The sequence below is a fragment of the Cetorhinus maximus genome, chromosome 7, assembly GCF_964194155.1.
Source record: "Cetorhinus maximus chromosome 7, sCetMax3.hap1.1, whole genome shotgun sequence".
Classification (NCBI taxonomy): domain Eukaryota; kingdom Metazoa; phylum Chordata; class Chondrichthyes; order Lamniformes; family Cetorhinidae; genus Cetorhinus; species Cetorhinus maximus.
The window spans coordinates 35,329,343-35,335,933 of record NC_135885.1 but is presented as its reverse complement, the minus strand read 5'-3'; the positions used below and the strand labels follow the sequence as shown (position 1 = coordinate 35,335,933).

Below are 6,591 nucleotides of genomic sequence, written 5' to 3'. Positions count from 1 at the left end.
ATTGTGTTTAATTGTATCCAGGTGGTGGATATTAACCGGAGTTTCACTTGTGCACCTATAAAGAGATATTTCCATCTTCAGACCAGGAGACACCCACCTGGACTTTTCCCCTTTCCCTCCTGTGCCTCCCTGTCCTCTACCCCTCTCTCTCCTCTCCTCTCCTGCATTGAAGGGGGAGGATATATCCACCTTTCTCCCCCTCTCCCTCCCAAGGGAGGAACTTAATTTTAAAAAAACTAATAGATATAATTAAAAAAAATATATAAAGAGATATTGCAAATTTACTGATCTTGTGAAATTGTTAAAATGAGTACTAATTACTTATAGTGCTCGCTTCGGCAGCACATATACTAAAATTGGAACAATACAGAGAAGATTAGCATGGCCCCTGCGCAAGGATGACACGCAAATTCGTGAAGAAAAATATAAAGAGATATTTATTGAGATTTTGAGATGATTAAAGTTAGGAGGCGTATTCTTGTAATATTTAGCTCTGTAAATAAATTGCAGGCAGAATAAACATTGGCTCCAGTACTATCCTTCACCAATTGGTTTTCTGGAATAGAACATGGCAGCAGAGAATGGGTGCCTAAAGGTGAAGGTTGGAAGCTTAAAAAAAATTCAGACAGGAAACGACAATCCTTGTTGCCATTGTGAGAAATGGCAAAAAGCAAATGTAGATTGGAGGGTAATCATACCCCAACAATGTTCTGAGTCTGAGTCATATGGTCAGTGGAAGAATGAAGTAGATATATGGTCATGGGTTACGTCCCTACCAAAGAGGAAACAAGTATGGCCTTGGCATTGTTGCTTCCTCCTAGAAGTAAAATCAGAATATTTTGTGTGATGAGTGCCCATCAGTTGGATGCTGATTAAGGTTTGGATCTTCCATTGAAGTCTTGGATTGAAATTTACAAGGAAGGTGATGTATAAGATGTCTATGAGGCATGGTGAGACTTTGATAGATTTCGGAAAGAAAGGGGTTATTCAATGGAGGAATACATTATGGACTTTAACAGATTGTATAAAAGATTGAAGAAAAATCACTGCTGTAATGTAAGAAACATGGCTCAATTTGGGTACATCAAACTACCATTAGCAGCAATGTGATAATGACCTGATGATCTGTCTTTTGTGATGTTGATTGAGGAATAAATAATGGCCAGGACACCAGGGATAATTTCCCTGCTCTTCTTCAAAACAGGATCTTTTACATCCAAGCAAGCAGGAAGAAGGGGCCTCAGTTTAACATCTCATCTGTAAGATGGCACTTCCAACAACGCAGCACTCCCTCAGCACTGCACTGAAATGTCAGTGTTGATTTTTGTGCTCAAGTCCTGGTGTGGGATTTAAATTTGGAATCTTGTTACTCAGAGGTGAGAGTGCTACCAAATGATCCTCAGCTAACACAAAGAATAGAGGAATCAATGATGGCCAGATCTAGAAATACTCTAGATACGAGACACAAGCAACAGTACAATGGAAGGTTTAAGGCCAAGCAGATTGAGGATGAAAGCACCTTTAACAGATCTGGGTATTACAACAGAGGACAGAACTGGAACAGCAATAATTCCAGGAATGAATGCTGGGAATGCTTAAGGGACGGTTAATAGATGCTAGAAGTACTACTCGAGTATTATTATGCAATGGACTGCCCAAAGCAGAGAGACAGGGTTCTCGAAATGACACATGATAAAGAGAATTCTGAGCAGAAGATGAGGATAGTGATTAATCTGAATGAATTGTTCTGGTCAGAAGGAGCTTTATTTCAGTGATGAATGTATTAGTCAGAAACTTGTTCAACTATGCTGTGCTAGATAGTGCTTGCACTTCAATAGTATATGGAACAAATTGGTTAAAATGTTATCTAGATTCACTAGATTGATGCAAGATGAACACGATAAAAATAGTACTTGGTCTAGGTTTGGTGATGACAACATATTGACATCACTAAAGAGAATTGTAATTCCATGTAAAATAGCTGGAGTAAGTAGCACTGAATCCAGCTCAAAGGAATATAGCCTTAACAGAGTACTTAACTTGGGAACTTTGTAAGTGAAGGAACTTTGCACAGTGAGGAAAGAGGTGCTATTCTGTTCTTTTTATAAGATAAGGAACAGACCAAATGAGGGGGTGGGAGTTAGCGAGACCTAAAAGCTGAAGTCTAAAGGCATAAATTAGGTTAGCAGGGAGAAATTTATCTATATTATGGAGAAACTAACCAGCAGAAGTGGCAGTGAACCTCGGTGGAAACTGAGCGTGGTGACCGAGGAATTAAAAAGAATGAGACCCACCTGTGAAATCAATGACAACAAAAGCAACATCCACAAAACAGCTACAGTGACATCCCAGTCAAGGAAGGCGCTGATTGGCGAGTAGCTGGCAGGTGTTTCTAGATCATAGTCTAGAAAGTAAAGGCATGGCAAGGAACCCTCAGCCCTGTGGAGTGCACATCCTGTGCCATGTGGGAAACCCTGGACATTTCACATGGCCTGGATGATCACATATGTAGGAAGCGGGGCCAACTAGAGCTGCTAGAGTACTTGGGTTTTGGAGTTTGAGCAGCAACTGGAGTCACTATGGGACATCTACAAGGCTGAGAGCTTTATCGATAACACTACTCTGGAGATGGTCACCCCATAGCATAAAAATGTGCAGGCAGAGAGGAAATGGCTACCAGAAGAACAAGGAACAGGTAGGCGGGACAGGGATCCCATGAGTGCAATTTGGTCTCCAACCTGTATTCAGTTCTGAATTCTGGTGAGAGTGATGGTTCATATCAGGAGTGCCAAGTCCATGTCATCATGGGCAGCTCCGCTGTAGGATGCTGTGTAGATGGGATGGTCATGGTCAGGGGAGGCACCTGCAACCTGCAAATGGGGATAACATAATAAAGAGGGGGTACTCAAAACTCTCCTGGCCGGAAGGGGGGTGGCTGGGGGGCCGGGAGGGGGGGCCGCGGGGCCGGGATCAGGGGGAGGTCACCTCTGTATGTGACCGTGCACACAGCCTCAAGATGGGGAGGGGTGAGTTCTAATGAGGCATGAGGACAACAACAGGGGGGAGGGCTGGGATGTCCACAACAATGACAAAGGGATCCAGGGCTACCGGGGTAGGCTGGAGAATCACCGGCGGTAGTTCTACCACACATCATGAGGCTTCAGGAAGATCGGGCTGGGGGACGTCTCAAAGTAAAAGTGCAGCACCACCACCTTGAGACCCCAAAGTAATGATTCCATCTAAAATCAAAACTGGAAAACAATCTGCAAGGGACGGGACTGGGGCAGTGTGGGAGGAGCCCAGGGATGGACACACGGGCCCTAATTGGGCACCCTCACACAGCTTAGAGCAACAACATGGAAATGCCCCCAGTTTCATTTTATTCTTCGTCTCATCCGACGCCTCAGCAAGAAACTTTGTCTCTTTCTTTCAGGTGCAAAGGAACGCAAGCTCCAACAACTCATCCACACCAATGCCCATCCAGGACCCTCCACCCCTGCCTGTCCCTCTGTCCCCATCCCGTCTTCCAATCCCAGCCCCGGCCGTGTATTCACCATACCCCTTGACCTTCCCCTCTCTGATGCTGAGCGTTCAGTGCTCAGCAAAGGACTTAGTTTCATACCCTTGCGCCCTCATCGCAATGAATTTCGGGCTAGGCATGATGCTGAACTCTTCTTCCGTCGCCTTCGTCTCCGTGCTCACTTCTTTGGGCAGAAGCCCTCTTCCCATTCAACGGATTCTTTTACCTGCCTCCAATATTCTCCCTCCACCTGGATCCCTCCCTCTGGATTCTTACCTTCTCTTGATCTTTTGAGAACTGTCGGCGTGACAGCAGTCGTCTCAATTTCTCTGCTCCTCTCACCCACTCTAACCTGTCTCTCTCTGAATTTGCTGCACTCCGTTCTCTCAGGTCCAACCCTGATATTGTCATCAAACCTGCTGACAAGGGTGGTGCTGTTGTTGTCTGGCGCACTGACCTCTACCTCGCAGAGGCTGAGCGTCAACTCGCAGACACTTCCTCCGACCTCCCCTTGGACCATGACCCCACCACTGAACATCAAGCCATTGTTTCCAGGACTGTTACTGACCTCATCTCCTTTGGAGATCTTCCTTCCACAGCTTCCAACCTCATAGTCTCCCAACCTCGGACGGACCACTTCTACCTCCTACCCAAAATCTACAAACAGGACTGTCCCAGCAGATCGATCGTGTCAGCCTGTTCCTGCCCCAAAGAAATCATTTCTTGCTATCTTGACTCCATTCTCTCTCTCCTTGTCCAGTCCCTTCCCACCTACATCCATGATTCCTCTGACACCATACTTCATATCAACAATTTCCAGGTCCCTGGCCCCAACCGCCTCCTCTTCACTATGGACGTCCAATCCCTTTACACCTCCATCCCCCACCGGGATGGTCTGATGGCTCTCCGCTTCTTCCTCGAACAGAGGCCCAAACAATCCCCATCCAACACTACTCTCCTCCTTCTGGCTGAACTTATTCTCTCACTGAACAATTTCTTCTTAAACTCCTCTCACTTCCTCCAAATAAAAGGTGTGGCTATAGGTACCCGCATGGGCCCCAGTTATGCCTGTCTCTTTATGGAGTACGTGGAACATTCCTTATTCCAGTCCTACTCCGGCCCCTTCCCACAACTCTTTCTCTGGTATGTCGATGATTGCTTCATTGCTGCTTCATGCTCTCGTCAGGACCTGGAAAAATTCATTAATTTTGCTTCCAATTTCCACCCCTCCATTATTTACACATGGTCCATCTCTGACACTTCCCTTCCCTTCCTTGACCTCTCTGTCTCAATTTCTGGTGATAGACTATCCACCAATATCCATTACAAGCCTACCAACTCCCACAGCTACCTCGACTACAGCTCCTCACACCCTGCTTCCTGTTAGGACTCCATCCCATTCTCTCAGTTCCTTTGCCTCCGTCACATCTGTTCTGATGATGCCACTTTCCAAAACAGTTCTTCTGACATGTCTTCCTTCTTCCTTAACCGAGGTTTTCCACCCACGGTGGTTGACAGGGCCCTCAACAGTGTCCAGCCCATCTCCTGCACATCCGCCCTCACACCTTCCTCTCCCTCCCAGAACCATGATAGGGTCCCCCTTGTCCTCACTTATCACCCCACCAGCCTCCGCATTCAAAGGATCATCCTCCGCCATTTCCGCCAACTCCAGCATGATGCCATCACCAAACACATCTTCCCTTTACCCCCCCCCGGCGGCATTCCGCAGGGATTGTTCCCTCCGGGACACCCTGGTCCACTCCTCCATCACCCTCTACATCCCAACCCCCTCCCACGGCACCTTCCCATGCAACTGCAGAAAGTGCAACACCTGCCCCTTTACTTCCCCTCTCCTCACCGTCCAAGGGCCTAAACATTCCTTTCAAGTGAAGCAGCATTTCACTTGCACTTCCCTCAATTTAGTCTACTGCATTCGCTGTTCCCAATGCAGTTTCCTCTACATTGGAGAGACCAAACGCAGACTGGGTGACCGCTTTGCGGAACACCTTCGGTCTGTCCGCAAGCATGACCCAGACCTCCGTGTCGCTTGCCATTTCAACACTCCATCCTGCTCTCCTGCCCACATGTCTTGGCCTGCTGCATTGTTCCAGTGAAGCTCAACGTAAACTGGAGGAACAGCACCTCATCTTCTGACTACGCACTTTACAGCCTTCCGGGCTGAATGTTGAGTTCAACCATTTTAGATCATGAACTCTCTCCTCCTTCCCCACCCCCTTTCTGATATCCCCCCCCCCCCACCTTTTCTCCAATAATTTATGTGGATTTTTCTTTTCCCACCTATTTCCATTATTTTTAAATGTATTTCCATCCATTGTTTTATCTCTACCTTTTATCCTATTTCGATCCTTTCCCCCCACCCCACCCCCACTAGGGCTACCTGTACCTTGCTCGTCCTGCTTTCTACCCTTAATGTCACCTATTAGCATATTCCTTAGATAATATCACCACCTTCAACCCCTCTTTGTCCTTTTGTCTATGACATCTTTTGGCTATCTCCACCTATCACTGGCCCTGTATCCAGCTCTACCTGTCTCCCCTCCCCCCCCCCAACCCCTCAAACCAGCTTATATTTCATCTATTTTCTATTTTTCCTTAGTTCTGTTGAAGAGTCATACGGACTTGAAACATTAACTGAGTTCCTCTCCGCAGATGCTGTCAGATCTGCTGAGTTTTTCCAAGTATTTTTATTTTTGTGTTGAACGTGGAAATGGAGTCTGAGCTGATAGAACTCAGAAAGAGCTTACTGGGAAGATGTAATTGGAGCCACTGACATTTGGAGCGCTTTAACATGAGACTGCAGGAGTTATTGGGTTCACAATGAAGTTGAACAATTTCAGCATTGACAGAGAGGAATGTGAGAATGGAAGATGCAGCCAGCCATGAAGGGAGCACAGCTGCTGGATATCTGCAAGATAGTCAATGAAAGCCTCTATGGTGCTTTCTGCAACTGGCATGACTAATAGGCCAAAGGGCATCCAGTCATACCAAAAGTGCAGATTAGGCATAATTAGTATACCAGATCAGACATAGGAGTACATTAGGTAAGGTTG

General features: G+C 46.5%; 1 pseudogene; it reads left to right on the top strand.

Moving 5' to 3' along the window:
• The first annotated feature begins 326 nt into the window (after positions 1-326).
• Positions 327-439, top strand: LOC144683137 (U6 spliceosomal RNA; annotated as a pseudogene).
• Positions 440-6,591: the final 6,152 nt, after the last annotated feature.